The 16,523-nt window shown below is 37.9% G+C and overlaps 1 long non-coding RNA gene across 2 annotated transcripts; it reads right to left on the minus strand.

The window, feature by feature from the left end:
- Window positions 1-9,930: 9,930 nt before the first annotated feature.
- LOC114366736 (uncharacterized) lies at window positions 9,931-13,590 on the minus strand. 2 transcript variants are annotated; one of them, XR_003657046.1, is made up of 5 exons: window positions 13,493-13,590; window positions 12,787-12,912; window positions 12,164-12,250; window positions 10,815-11,563; window positions 9,943-10,224 (listed from the first exon to the last, which is right to left on the minus strand). It is a non-coding gene; the product is annotated as an uncharacterized LOC114366736 (long non-coding RNA). The 2 variants fall into 2 exon arrangements; XR_003657045.1 differs by having other exon boundaries at window positions 9,931-10,224; window positions 12,164-12,912.
- Window positions 13,591-16,523: the final 2,933 nt, after the last annotated feature.

Genomic DNA, 16,523 nt, shown 5'->3' on the forward strand with positions numbered 1-16,523 from the left:
TGTGATAATTGACTACATCCACCAATCTTGCAATAAACAAACCCAAAACCTGCATTTTAGGTCTAAAGCGGTTAACACAAAAATTTCAGATAGATAAAATCACCATCGATGCATTCCTCAATCTCACTACATAACAACCAACAAAAACAAGTTTTCAAACATTTCTTCTAGCCGAATTTAAAAACCATTAATCTACAGAAAAGTCCTGCAAATAGAGACATCGGAGTCAGTGGTTCGCGTTTCCGGAAATTTCGGTAAATAAGTGACATCAAAATTTTTTCAAAGTGAAAATAATATGACTTACAATAATAACCCAATAAAAATAATCGAAACAAGAAATATTTTTTCGCTAAGCAGACTATTATTTTAGAAAACAGCATTACAAGTTTCCACGTTCAGTTCACTTTCGTTTCATTCAGTTTCTTAAACTATTTATAGAACCAATTTACCTGAAGAAAATGAGGAAAATGGAGCCGATAATTTATTTTCACTGTAGAAATACTCGATCCAATTAAGGCTCTATTTCTGATAAAACTACGTAAGAATGTATTTAATAATAGTTTTATTTAGAATTGATAATAGCTCACTTCCATTACATGGTTATAATGAAGCCTTCTCAGCACCTACAAGCTACTGGCAGGTGATAAAAGCAGTAAGAAAACTAAAGAAGGTAATCTTCTTATTTTTCATTAACCTAAAACTATCCTAACTGTGCACTTTAAGACTTAAACCTCAACAGATAAGAAGATGGAAACCGTGGATTGTTAACTTTTGAAGGAAGATACGTTTCCCGGTCTTTTTGGTATTACCACGTGGTCGAAACTGTTTATCTATTTTATAACCTTTGTTTTTCAGTACCTAAATCATTCAAAATAAGAAACCCCTCTTCGTTTAGTATACTTTTTATGTTTACTTTTCACTTTCTAACCTAAAAGTTTCTGTTTTTACGTTACAAACTAACTCTATCAATAGATTTTAATGTCTATCAAGTGAGTTTGACGCGCTAAACGTGTTTTGCAGAACTCAAGGCCACGGCGCTAAATTGATGAGCCAAATCGCATTCGCGTTCGCATCATAGCGACTATAAATATACTATATCTACTTTTATATACCTACGACAGTATGTTGTGTTCTTAGGGCTCGTTCCCACTGCAATGCAGTCTTATAATCGCGAAACTGGACTGTTGTTTTAACACACATAATATATGTGTTAGATCGGCTTTTTGCAAACGGGATGTTCGTGTGAACGCGAACGTTAATATTAAAACATAAGTTTACTAAACTAGCACTAAACGGGATCCTTCAAAAAACGGGATGTCTCCGACGGAACAAGCCCTTATTTATTGTTAACCGACCTTTAATATTGTCGTATTTAAAGTACTGGCAGACGTAATTTCTTAAAGAAAGCCCTTTTCATTATACTGGCAGGTGTGAGTTCTTAAATAAAGCCCTTTTCATAAGCCTTTGTGTTATGCCGTCTACCTACGGGATCTAAATATCGGGGCACTAGAATATTGTTGTTTCGTTATTATCGATTATTAATTTGAACCAAAAATTGCAAACCAATTATGTAATTAGGTTCGAACAAACACCTTCTCTCCTCACGAGGTCTCATAGGTTTTGACAGTTTTATGAACGTTTTCACTACCAATCCCTAATGTTTAAGGTAACAATCAGTAATTTTGTTTTCATAGGGGTCACTTAAAAATAATGGATTGATGGTGAAAACGGGCATTAGGCTATTTAAAGACTACAAATATCTTCGATAACTCGAATCAAAAACCGGTAGAATATGTGACGACTCTACAACTAGGTAAGTGAACTATAGTCACAGAATAAGTAATTGCTATAGTTATCGACTTATCCGGTCTTATCAACTAATGCCTTCCTTATAAACTTACTTCCTGTCTTGTGAATACTTTCCTCTCTCCAGTCTCAGATTAAATGTGCTACATTGTAATTATTGCGCATTATCCTTATGGCAAGACGTTATTTTAAAGTCAAATAGCTAATAAACTACGAATTAACAAGTTGGTCATGATAACATGAGGTCAGAGCTAATAGGTATGTGGACTAGAGCTGAAAATGTGATCGTAGAATCTAAATAATATAGCGACTTATACATTCACACCCGTATTCACAATTATGTACAGTTCGCGTGGACGCACAGGCTCCCAAAAACCTATTCATAGACAATACTTGAGTGGATGGCGTAGTGACACATGTGAACCAATCACAGAGCTCTATTCAACGCTGTGCGTCCGACTTCGCAATGAGTTTCTGCTTCACATAAGCAAGCATCGTTTGTGAATACGTCTGTCTTATTGAGGTTCCAAACAACAGCTTTGGACTACTACTTCTAGTTTACACAGAACTCTACAACTCCTATAAAACCAGGATATTACAGCAAATAAAAGCTTTAAAACTTTCATCATCATCATCATCATCATCTCAGCCATAGGACGTCCACTGCTGAACATAGGCCTCCCCCAATGCTTTCCATGTTGCCCGGTTGGTAGCGGCCTGCGTCCAGCGCCTACCTTTATCATGTCGTCGGTCCACCTTGTGGGTGGACGTCGCACGCTGCGTTTTCCGGTACGCGGCCTCCACTCCAGAACCTTGCTGCCCCATCGGCCGTCCAGTTCTGCGTACTGTGTGCCCTGCCCATTGCCACTTCAGCTTGCTAATCCGTCGGGCTATGTCAGCGACTTTAGTTCGTTTACGCAACGTAATTAAATCAATAGAAAACAAGAGCTTCGTCGTAGTAAACATCTAAAGTAGAGTCATTTAAGAATAGGTAATTTGCGATTATTTGCTGTTGAATGCATCGAATCATTATGAATACTTTCTACGTGATAATAAAATGGAGTTGTATGATCTATGAATACACCTTTTAGCCTAGGCACAGACCACCGACTTTAGTTGGCCGATAGTTGGGTCGGACTGTTAATCAGTATGGAGATGTATGAAAGTACGCACATTACACCGATTTGATATCGGCAGATTCTTCATACAAATTAGAATCGGGCCCAACTATAGGCCAACTAAAAATCGCTGGTCTGCGCCTAGGCTTCAGTAGAGTTTAAGATATGTAAATAAATACACATCACGTGTATTAGTCTTCAAATTAACATTAAGAATGCTAATTTCTAGCATGACGTAACTTTTATCAGATATTACGAAGTGGGATCCACAACGTGTTTTATTTTTGCCCATTGGCCAACGCAATGTAGAGTCGTAGTCTGGTCGTAGTATTCGTGCCGAAATAGAACTAACATACTCGTAAATGTTCAACAGATTTCGAATTCCGTACAAACGTTTTTATAAACAGATGAGCATTTAACATTCAACCTTCGACGTGTTATCGATAGCTGAAGACACGTTATTGTGGTTTGAAATACTCATACATACGTATAGGTACGTAGGTACATTAACACTGACATAGGGACCTATCGAAATCGCAAACTTATCAGTTAACTAATGTAATAAATCATAAACGTAAAGTTGCTTCTCTAAGGGTTTTATACAGGCTACACTTCGGAGAATGTGCGAAGAAATTATACGACCACCAGCCCCCTTCCATCACCGGGGAACCAGACGCAGGTTAGCGTACCATCCCTACGTTGTCGACATTCCACCAGCTCGCACTAAGCGTTTCGACGACTCGTTTATAATGCGAACAGCTAGGGACTGGAATTCGCTGCCTGCTGCTGTATTTCCTGAACACTATAATCCGGGCGTTTTCAAGGCGAGAGTGAATAAGCACTTACAGGGCAGATATGTACCATCCTAGACTGCATCTCACTTAAAACCAGGTGCGATTGCAGTCAAATACCTGCCTTGTCTAACATAAAAAAAACATAATATTCATCATCATCATCAGGTCATCACCACTGACCCTTCAAAGCTCAGGTTTTCCTATTTTGAAGGTCAGGGGAACCACAAACTTACTTAACTTAAGTTTGTTAATTAATGTGATTAACATTTTAAGATGTATTAGTGTTATGGTTTGGGAATTTATTTATTTATTTATCATCAGGTCGTTTAGTCTCCACTGCAGGAGCACGACCCTCTCTAATTTACCAAAGGCGTATGGAACATTTGGCCTACACTCCCCACGCTGGACAGACGGGTTGGGGAGGCACATAATAATAGTAATATGTAAACTGTAGTGTGAATCTCATTTTCGAAGTTTCATTTTCTTGAGTTTTCTGTAAGATTGATCATTTGCTACACTAACCAATCCACACGGGCCGCGTGAGACAGTTTGGTTGAACCATCTTACAGGATTAGCAAGCTGAAGCGGCAATGGGCAGAGCACATAGTAGGTACGCAGAACTGACGGACGATGGGGCAGCAAGGTTCTGGAATGGAGGCCGCGTACCGGGAAACGCAGCGTGGGACGTCCACCCACAAGGTGCACCGACCACATCATAAAGGTAGCAGGAAGGCGCTGGCCGCAGGCCGCTACCAACCAAGCAGTATGGAAAGCATGGGGGAGTCCTATGTTCAGCAGTGGACGTCCTATGGCTAAGATGATGATGATGATGATGATGATCTTACAGTTTAGTTAGAGTTAGGTAGAGTCTTTTACGCATATTGATCAGTTGGCCCACTTGCCGATAGAAAAAGTATTTAAAAACTAATCCGGCGACTTGGCCCTTGGACCAAGCTAAAAGTGGGCCAAGTCGCCGTAAGATTCGTACTGTATTCACGCCTAAAGGCACAGGTGCGCCTTTCGTAAAGTAAATTTTTACTTTTTTTTTATCCACAACGAGGAAGCTCTTGGCCTGTATCTTACCTGATGGTAAGTGATGATCAGGCCGAAGGTGGAAGCGAGCTTCACCCGGAATCCTCAACCACGGAGGAACTGGCTATCTTACCTCTAACTGCCGGGACACAACAATGCTATTTACATTGTTGTCATAGCAACAGACTTAGCTAAGATGGTGGTAGCCAGCCAGGGGGTTTTAGAACAAGCCCTACCACCAACCAAACCGAACAGAAAAATCTGCCCCCACTGGGAATCGAACCCGGGACCTCTGCGTCTGAAGAAGGTGGTCTTACCACTAGACCACAGAGGCGGTTTACTTTGCTACTCTGAGGAATATAAAAATTAGACAGTATAATGGGACGTAGGTAAAGTAAAGTACTTTGTTGAATATAAAAAATCGTATCGTAAGTTGTGTTGCTCCACCATTGGTCGCATCTGCAGCGTCCGTCCTTGGGTCCCTTCTACAAAAAACGCATTCTTTCTGACGTGTCCTTGCCAGGTAGTCAACAAAGCGGGCCCCCGAATTCTTGTGGGTTCACAATGTCGTATGATGTTTTGATAGAACTTGGTCATACAAATTATAAGGCTCTATTAAAACCGGTTTCGTTGCAGAACAATCAATTATATTAAGTAAGTCCATATTTTTATACATAGAAACGCATCTCACAGTGTTTGTTTATTTATTTATTTTTATTAAAAAACCCAAAAGCTATTTAGATTTACCTAGTTAATGTAATGCGGGAAGAGCCTGGATGCGGGCAGCGCAGGACCGTTCATTGTGGAAAACCTTGGGGGAGGCCTTTGTCCAGCAGTGGACGTCATTTGGCTGAAACGAAGAAGTTAATGTTACTGATGGATAGCAACAAGTGACACTTAAACCAATTACAGGTGTTCGTACCGTCTGTTTTTTTGTTTATTTATTTATCAGTAACAAGACTAACCGTACTCAAAGGGCCAAAGAGTGCGTAACTGGCAAGTTGAGGTTATGAACCTAATGAATTCTGTTCTGTATCTATGTTTGTTTAAGTTATATCTTTAGCTCCTAATGTATAATATAGTAGGTAATTTGTGAAACATTCTAATTTATTAAAATAATTATTTAACAAAGGTACAACCGGCTCTCTGAACTGAGATGGCCTTCAGCTCCTAATGTGGGTCATGTGTTACCAAAAATGCTACCAAAATGTTCAGCAGCATGTAGTCCTTATGACTGGTAGATACAGGCGGTTATTGAATGGCAAGGCAGATTTTAACTATATTGTATGTATCTCGGTGTGTTATCTCTGGTCACGTGTGGTTGGTCGGTTAAGGTCGTAAGTTACGAGAGTTCCACCTTTAGGATTTGTTCCCTCAGCAATCCGGGATCGTGTATTAGGCTATTAGGCGCAGACTATCGATTTTTAGTCGGCCGATAGTTGAGCCCGATTCTAATTTGTATGAAGAAACAATCTGTGCAATGTGCGCACTTCCATAGTTCCATACATGCCCATACTGATTAACTGCCCGACTAAACTATCGGTCGACAAAAATCGGTCGGTGGTCTTCGCCTAGGCTTACTGGATCCCGCAAAAACTGGACTATCATGTAAAGACTCATGTCAATTAATCTCATAAATTATTTGAAACTCGAACTTCAAATTCGAAAGGATCGATTTTTGCGGAACACTGCAAACGGTGTTCAATTTAATACTAAACGTGATCATGCCAAAAACTGGATATCTCGCACTTATTAAACTCTATTCTCGAATGACTAACTTATCTAGCAAATAAGATGATGGCGTAGGTACTACGTCGTGCTAATGAAAAACAACATCTATAATATCGCGTCATTTTATAACTTGTTCTCTCAAAACTAAACACGTTTCAAATGACATTATTGTGTTTTTATTTTCTACCGTAACTACGCAGTTACATTCGGTATACCTACTAGCTAACCATACTTTATGCCAGTACTTAATTTAAGAAACAGTACAGCCCCCTAGACAAGTTGTTGTAAAAAAACGTCTTTCAACCACTTTTCGACTGGTTTGCGATTATAGGTAATGTGCACTTTGTATAGACTAGACCCACAGCACTTTTAACCACGTGGTCTTAGTTGTTATAAGTAGGTAACTAAGGTTCCTTATCTAACTAATATAAAATCTAAATCTTCTATTTTTATGAGAAACGTAAGTTGTTTTGATAAAAATAAAGTTAAACTACTTTTATTAACTTTATTTTTATCAACACTAACACACATCACGACACGTGCCCATTTGTTATCAAATCCCATCCCAACTAATATTATAAATGCGAAAGTAACTCTGTCTGTCTGTCTGTCTGTCTGTCTGTCTGTCTGTCTGTTACGCTTTCCCGCTTAAACCTCGCAACCGATTTTGATGAAATTTGGCATAGAGATAGTTTGAGTCCCGGGAAAGAACATAGGATAGTTTTTATCCCGGTTTTTGAAACAGGGACGCGCGCGATAAAGTTTTTCTGTGACAGACAAAATTCCACGCGGGCGAAGCCGCGGGCGGAAAGCTAGTAAGCTATAAAAAACATATTAAACCTGTGAATACTAACTTAAAATGGTACGTAATCGTTGAACAGTTCTATAATTATGCCCTTTAAATGGTAAAAAGAGTCATGAAATGCTCAGGGCCCCCATAAACTAAAAACGCTCTTCACAACAAGGCCATTTAAACTTCCTGTAACGAGTACATAGTAATCTCATTAAAATTATCAACAGGAATTGCGTATACCCATATGTAATCTATTGTACCTACAATTAGTTGTTGTGTTCCAGTAAATTGAGTAAATTAATTCAATTAACATAGAAAAACGGTTGTATACAGCCTGTATAATACAGGGTGTTAGGTAAATGGCATGAACCGACACTAGCCCATGTTAACATATGCATATAAATGGTATGGTGAAGTCAGAAAATTGATATCATCATTTTAATTATTTTAATTTTCATACAAATCAGATTTTATAAATTTTATTTTGTATGAACATTTAAAAACTTAAAATGATGATATCAAATTTCTGACTTCACTATACCATTTATATGCATATGTTAACATGGGCTAGTGTCGGCTCATATACCCATTTACCTAACACCCTGTAGAGGTCAGTTCAAAACCATGAAATACAGTGGTGCTCTAAACCGATTGGAAATATTCCATTGAATTTTAATTAAGATTGGCTGCAGAAAAACGCTAATAAAATTAATATTATAAGTGACGTTGTAACCTTGAGATTTATATCACTTTAGAATGTTTATTAATCTTAATATACTATTAATCAAGATTAAATGCACATCTTAAAGAGACAATTCGTAATACTCGTCCATACCTAATGCCTACTTAAGTACGTCATTTGACTGAAACGAACGTAAAATAAGTTACAAATAAAATCAAATAATCTGAAAGACCTTTGTTATCTCAAATCCATTCAAATTAGGTGACGCGACGTATCGTAAAAGAAATTGATTTCATGACCTCATTTCGTTTATTACCAGGCTTGCGATACGTGTTTTAATCTTTACAGTTTCACTTAGAACAACGAAACTAATCTATTACGATCAAATTAGTAATACCAACGTTGCAAACGTCTACCTAAAGCAAGGAAATAAGGATATGTTGTTAAAAAAAAAGAGAAAAATATCAATGGAACCAGTTTGACCAGGTGTTTCACAAGGACCAATTTTTGGTCCTCTTTTTTATTTACACTGTTCTAACAAATTGTAATATCTATAGATGGGCCGAACTTGTTAGTTGTAGTTTGTGAACCAAACAAGTGAATTTTTAATTAAATTTACGAATTGTAATCCAGATGTTTTTAGAAGAATACTAAGTTTACCTATTTCATTTTGTAATATTATGTCTAATTAATTAGGCACCTTCTCGATTATAGAATCGATACTTACTTATCTATAGCGTCACAAACGGCGAAAGCGCAGGTTATCCAAGATGACGTTTGCACGAAATAACAATATCTTACAAAAACAGAATAATATATACTAAACCTGTAGAAATTTTACATTTTCGTCAGATCATATTTCGATAAAACGCATAGATTTTAAAGTAACTTAATAACTGTATTCTAAAAGCACCTACCGAAGTTTGTTTACCTCTCACAGTCATAGGGACTGGGTTTATTTTAATAAACATGTCTAGTATGTTTCCATGGTCTACAATTATTTATACTACAGAAAAACAAAGCTGTTGATCTCTATCCACAATGTCCTGCTACACGATTTATAGTTCTATAATTAATCTATCAATTAAACATTCGAAAACAAATGACTCACGTGTTGCCACGTTTGAGGCCCGTTGTTTGCGTTGTTAGTAAACAGTGGGGGTGTGTCCACTGACTCACGCGCATTCACTTATGTAACGTTAAGCGCAGTTTCAATTGTAAACACCTTCAAGGGTACTTCGATAAAATGACTGATTTGTCGCGGTTCATTGTTTGGGAGAAATCGGTTTTGTTTTACCGTTGCAAGATAATCAAAACATGCCTAATTACCGTTACCTTACTTGTTACGTGAATTCAAAAAGAGAGCCGTTTCTTGGGCTTCTATCATAAATCATTGATTCGATCGATCATAAAAAGCTACTAAACATAGTACTATCGGCAAATAGAATACCAACAACGTATGGGTATTTGGTACGGCAATATCAATTAGGTAGGTACCTACCACAGAAGATATTATATACCAGGGGTGGCCAACTTGATTAGACATAAGATCTACTGTTTACTAACGAAACCCTGGGCGATCTAACACTTACATACTTCTTGAAATCTCAAATGGAACAGCATAATTTAGTAGTATTTTTTGCCTTGCCACGATAGACTGGATAATATTCGCGATCGACCGGTCGATCGCGATCGACCAGTTGGCCACCCATATTATATACTGTGTAGGTACCTACTGTTTTTGTTGATTTTATCAAATAATGTCATGTCCGGTAAAACCGGATTTCAATAGTGAAATGGATAGTTTTATCTGTTACAAAATACAATAGTGCGATCCCAGTAGAGTATGTATTTTTAACTTTCTAGAATATTGGGTGGTGATGAAGGTAAGTAGGTAGGATTTGCGATGGAACTTTTTTGGGGATGAGCTTATAAAAATGTGCATGTGCTAGGTTTTGATGATAGTTTATTAAAAGGATTTGGTACTGAATAAGAAAACCATATAATACCTATTACTGTTAATTATATTTTGTAACTTTAATTTCTGAAAATGGTGCAGGTACAGATGCTTCGTTAAGCATGATTATTGATTATTTAAACTGTATTTTTATTAATACATAATTTGTAATAATATAGTTCGCCTTATCCTACTGTATGCCCTAGAAGGGTCCCCGTGGCCTCAGGTGGGACTCGTCCGGGTTCGGGTAATGCAGAGGCGTACGCCAGGATAGCGCACAGCACCATCACGCACGTCAGGAGTGTAGATTTCTGGAACAAGAGAGGACCATTGCTTTATTATTATGATGGACTAGCTAGAACAATATAATTCACTCTAGGCCTTATAAATAAAGTCAAAGTTGCACAGCGTCCTATGGAGGAGGACTATGCACGGTGCTTCTTTGCAAAATCGAACGTAAGTCTCTGACATGGCCCGACGGATCAGCAAGCTGAAGTGGCAATGGACCGGGCACATAATACGCAGAACTGACGGCTAATGGGGCAGCAAGGTTCTGGAGTTCGCAGCGTGGGACGTCCACCCACAAAGTGGATCGACGACCTCATAAAGTTAGCAGGAAGGCGCTGGGTGCAAACCGCTACCAACGGTCATTAAGGAAATCATTGGGGAAGGCCTATGTTCAGCAGTGGACGTCCTATGGCTGAAATGCTGATGATGACAAATACAAAGCATGATAATTTACTGACTTTATTATGGTGCTATGTAAAATGTCCAACGACAATCAACAATGACTCCCTAACTTCAAACATTGGCTCTCGGAAGAAAGAGCGCTTTGGCGAGGTTTTTAAATGATGGGGCTTATAATTCAACAATAACTATAATAATAAAATCGAACACTTACAGAAATCATAGTCGCGGCTTCTTCCAAGTTCCAGTATAGTATGGCAGTGAAGACTCGAAGTGGGCACTATTTATACCTAAATCATCTGGATCCAAGACAGGTTTTTTAGTTCTCGAATAACAACATATTTTTTAGACTTTATTACTAAAATTTGACTTTGATCATTAACATTACGATAATATTGTGTTAGAGTAGCTATGCCCGCGACTTTGTACGCGTGGAAATAGTTTGAATCTGTTTTAATAATATTTCCCGTTTTTGCAACATTTTTCTTATTGATAAACTGTAAATGAAACCTGTTTTGAGAGAAATAAATACTTCTATATGTCTATTGGCTGCAGTGTGGTGTTATTTCTTTTGCTATAGTTAATTGCATACTTTTTACCCGACTGCGCGATGCAAAGGAGTGGTAATGTCTTTGGGGATTAACTTGTTTAGGTACATGTGCCAGGTGTTGATGATAGTTTTTAAAAAGGATTTGGTAGTGAATAAGAAAACCATATAATACCTATTACTGTTAATTATATTATGTAAACTTTAATTTCTGAAAATGGTGCAGGTACAGATGTTTCGTTAAGCATGATTATTTAAACTGTATTTTTATTAATACATAATTTGTAATAATATAGTTCGCCTTATCCTACTGTATGCCCTCCTAGAAGTGTCCGGGGTGGAGGTAATTCGGGTGATGCAGAGGCGTACGCCAGGATGGCGCACAGCACCATCACGCACGTCAGGAGCGTAGATTTCTGGAACAATAGACGAGCATTGCTCTATTATTATGATGGACTAGCTAGAACAATATAATTCACTCTAGGCTCAAAGTTGCACAGCGTCCTATGGAGAGGGCTATGCTCGGTGTTTCTTTACCAAATCGAATCAAAAATGAGGATATCCCTAAACGAACGTAAGTCTCTGACATAGCCCGACGGATTCGCATGCTGAAGTGGCAATGAGCAGGGCACATAGTACGCAGAACTGACGGCCGATGGGGCAGCAAGGTTCTGGAGTAGGGCGTCCACCCACTAGGTGGATCGACGACCTTAAAGGTAGCAGGAAGGCGTTGAATGCAGGCCGCACCAACCGGTCATTATGGAAACCTTTGGAAGAGGCCTATGTTCAGCAGTGGACGTCCTATGGCTGAAATGATGATGATGACAATAATAATTATTGCAAAGCATGATAATTTACTCAGTTTACTATGGTGCAATGTAAAATCTCCAACGACAATGACTCCCTAACTTCAAACTTTGGTTCTCCGAAGAAAGAGCGCTTTGATGAGGTTTGATAAATGATGGGGCTTTTATTTCAACAATATTATAAGATAAAGAATAAAATCGAACACTTACAGAAATCATGGTCGCGGCTTCTTCCAAGTTGCAGTATATAGTATGGCAGTGAAGACTCGAAGTGGGCACTATTTATACCTAAGTCACCTGAATCCAAGACTGGTTTTTAGTTCTCGAATAAAAAACAGTTTTTTAAAACTTTTATTACTACTTGACTTTGATCATTAACATTATGATAATATATTTGATTAGTGATCAACATTATGATAATATGTTAGACTAGCTGTGCCTGCGACTTTGTACGCGTGAAAATAATTTGAACAATATTTCCCGTTTTTGCAATATTTATCTTAAACTGCTTCGCCCCTATTGGTTGCAGAGTGATGTTATATCTTTTGCTATAATTACTTTTTAAATTACCCGACTGCGCGACGGAAAGGAGTGGTAATGTGTTTTGGGGATGAGCTTATTTATATCTAAGTGTTGATGATAATTTAGTAAAAAGGATTTGGTACTGAATAGAAAAACCATTAATATTATTACTTTTAATGTGTATTTTGTAACTTTAATTTTTTAAATTAATGCGCAGGTACCTACACGACCTACAGATGCTTCTTTGAGTATGAATTATTTAAACTGTATTTTTAAATAAACAATTTGTAACCAAGTATTTCGCCTTATACCTAATGTAAAGTATGCCCTCCTAAAAGTGACACCTGCAGAGGTGGGACTCGTCCGGGTTCGGGTAATGCAGAGGCGTACGCCAGGATGGCGCACAGCACCATCACGCACGTCAGGAGCGTAGATTTCTGGAACAAGAGACGATCATTGCTTTATTATTATGATGGACTAGCTAGAACAATATAATTCACTCTAGGCTCACAGTTGCACAGCGTCCTATGGAGAGGGCTATGCTCGGTGCTTTTTAAAAAATTCGAATCAGAAATGAGGATATCCCTAAACGAACGTAAGTCTCTGACATAGCCCGACGGATTCGCATGCTGAAGTGGCAATGAGCAGGGCACATAGTACGCAGAACTGACGGCCGATGGGGCAGCAAGGTTCTGGAGTAGGGCGTCCACCCACAAGGTGGATCAACGACCTCATAAAGTTAGCAGGAAGGCGCTGGATGCAGGCCGCTACCAACAGTCATTATGGAAATCATTGAAAAAGGCCTATGTTCAGCAGTGGACGTCCTATGGCTGAAATGATGATGACAATAATGATAATTTACTGAGTTTATTATGGTGCAATGTAAAATGTCCAACGACAAACAATGACTCCCTAACTTCAAACATCGGCTCTCCGAAGAAAGAGCGCTTTGGTGAGGTTTGATAAATGCTTTATTTCAACAATATTATAGGATAAAGAATAAAATCGAACACTTACAGAAATCATAGTCGCGGCTTTTTCCAAGTTGCAGTAGGTATAGTATGTCAGCGAAGACTCGAAGTGGGCACTATTTATACCTAAATCACTTGTTTATTTAAAATTTAAATCACCTGGATTCAAGACTAGTTTTTTTAGTTCTCGAATATGAAACATAGTTTTTTAAAGTTTATTACTAAAATTAGACTATTAATCTTTAACATTATGATAATATGTTGACTAGCTGTGCCCGCGACTTTGTCAAGTAGGTACGCGTGAAAATACTTTATTTGAAAAATATTTCCTGAATGAATTTTTTTCTAGCTATGATTCGAACTAGCATAACCATGGTTTCTCGGATCTCGAACCGGCCGACGGCCAGCTCGCATGTAGTACCTAAGTAGGTCCTAATATTATGTATAATGATATTTTTCTTTGCGCTACAATGCAGGGACCTCATTAAAATTAAATAACAGTTGTTTCTCGAAAGACTTCATTCAACAATTCTCTTCGAATTGTTAATTGAGCACATAATACTAGCTTTTGCCCGTGGCTTCACCCGTGAGAAATTTAGTTTGTCATATATCGTCATAAATTATAGCATAATGTGATATTCTGGGTTATAAACAATAATACTGTAAAGTTTCATCAAAATCCGTTCAGTAGTTTTTGCGTGAAAGAGTAACAAACATCCAGACATCCAAATTTTCGCATTTATAATATTTAGGATTCTATACGGTAGAGCATAATAATATCCTGTCTTGAATCCTATAGTTTGTTTTTTACACCTTTGTTTATGGAACAAGTTGGCGACTCTACTTTTTAGGCACTAGTGTGAGGAAAATTTAACGTTGAATTAACATTATTATTTATTATTAAAATGTAATTTAAAAAAAAACTGAATTTTGGGTGGAAAGAAATGCACTATTCACTAAATTCCCGCTTTATTCTGCCATTTTCATTGGCTATATTTTTATTTATCATGCCATTATAATAGGGGAATTATAATATGATATAGTCTTTCTACATTACCCGTGGTTGACTGGCAGAGAATGCCATCCGGCATTAAGTCCGCCACAGTGTAGTTGTATGTATGTATAACATGTATGCTAAAAGTTTAAATAAATAAATAGTTGGTGCATAGGGCGAATTTAATGCCATTCGTCATTCTCTGCCAGTTAACCTTTGGGCTAAACAGGAATTATAAGTCTACTATCGTAACCTAACCTACCTTATCGACCTAGATGTCAGCAAATTGAGATAAAAATTCTACGTTATACCTACCACAGAATAATAATAACTACGTTATACTGCGAACTCTGGAAGATCAACACAGATCACAGAAACTAAAGGGAGATGTGACAGGGGGGCGAGGCCGGTGTCGCAGCAATATGCCCAAAAACGGGTGTGTAATGTATGATATAACTACATTATCATATAATACTTAGAGGATATAACATCAAATTATATAAAATCATTTAATATAATAATTATTTACTATAATAAACGAATAATATAATTTTAAAACGAATAATTTTAAGACAAATAACTAACAACTGATATAAAATGGTTTGATATAATGAATATTTTCTATAAAACTTACAATGTATACTATTTAAAACAAATAACATTCAAATCATATAAAAATAAAATGTCGAACAATCAAATGAGATAAAATACTTTTCCTATAAAACTTAAATCATATAACAATAATAATTTTATATAAAGTTGAATTGTTATTATAAGCATTGCATGCAGCAAGCAAGCAAGCAAACAAGCAAGCTAGCAAACGAGCAAGCAAGCATGCGAGCAAGCAAGCAAGCTAGCATGCAGGCAAGCAAGCAAGCTAGCAAGAAAGCTAGCAAGCAGGCAAGTAAACAGGCAAGCAAGCTAGCAAGAAAGCTAGCAAGCAGGCAAGCAAACAGGCAAGCAAGCAGGCAAGCAAGCAAGCAAGCAAGCAAGCAGGCAGCAGGCAAGCAAGCAAGCAGGCNGCAAGCAAGCTAGCAAGAAAGCTAGCAAGCAGGCAAGTAAACAGGCAAGCAAGCTAGCAAGAAAGCTAGCAAGCAGGCAAGCAAACAGGCAAGCAAGCAGGCAAGCAAGCAAGCAAGCAAGCAAGCAGGCAAGCAGGCAAGCAAGCAAGCAGGCAAGCAAGCAGGCAAGCAGGCAAGCAAGCAAGCAAGCAGGCATGCAGCATGCAAATTTGACTAAAAACGTGAGACTTCTGTCACGGCTCAGGCACTGTGGGGCTCTGGCGGTCCCTCGCGTGCTAATCGTCGCAGATGGCTTTCGCTCGACACCGCGTCTTCGGCTTGCTGGCCGGCTCTCAGCCGCGGCGCCTCGCTTCCAGCCACCTGCTCCTCAGCCCGCGGGCCGCCTCACCCCTCCGTGCCTACGCGCTTCTAAATTACACTCTAGGGGTAGGGCAGACAAGACTACGTGGAGTCGGTTTTATGGCGATTCGTTTTTGTCACTAAAGTCATTTATAAGTCAAGCTAAAGAAGAACATACTAAAAGTTATATCTATCAGAAATTATATTAATTAAAGAGTATACCAAATAGTCGTTATAACAAATAATATTTATTACAAGTAATGGTTATGTGAAATATTATTTATATCAAACAAAATTACATCAAATGAGTCTTAGATTAAGTAAGGTTTATATCAAATGTCTTTATGCGTTTTGATTAGTATCTGAAATGACATTATTAGAAATGATTTATTATATGAAGTAAACATTATGTGTTAAAAAATTATATCAAGTGTTATTATAACATACGTTTATTATACAATATGAACGTTATTGAAATGAATTTATATCATATAAACTTATATAAACTGTCACGCCCCCCCAAAAACAGAACACATTTCTCGTGAATGCAATGATGACAGCAGCGATGTCATAATATTGCTTGCCTAGTAGGTACGTGATTACTCGAACGCGAACGTTGAGTACTGATGCCGCTGGATAATGAGCACATATTTTGATTACTTTGTGTGCGTGAATTTCTAATGCGACACTGAGTTTCGAACTCAGCGCATTAATCGGCATCT

The sequence above is a fragment of the Ostrinia furnacalis genome, unplaced genomic scaffold, assembly GCF_004193835.3.
Source record: "Ostrinia furnacalis isolate ACB-3 unplaced genomic scaffold, ASM419383v2 OfSCF0677, whole genome shotgun sequence".
Taxonomy (NCBI): domain Eukaryota; kingdom Metazoa; phylum Arthropoda; class Insecta; order Lepidoptera; family Crambidae; genus Ostrinia; species Ostrinia furnacalis.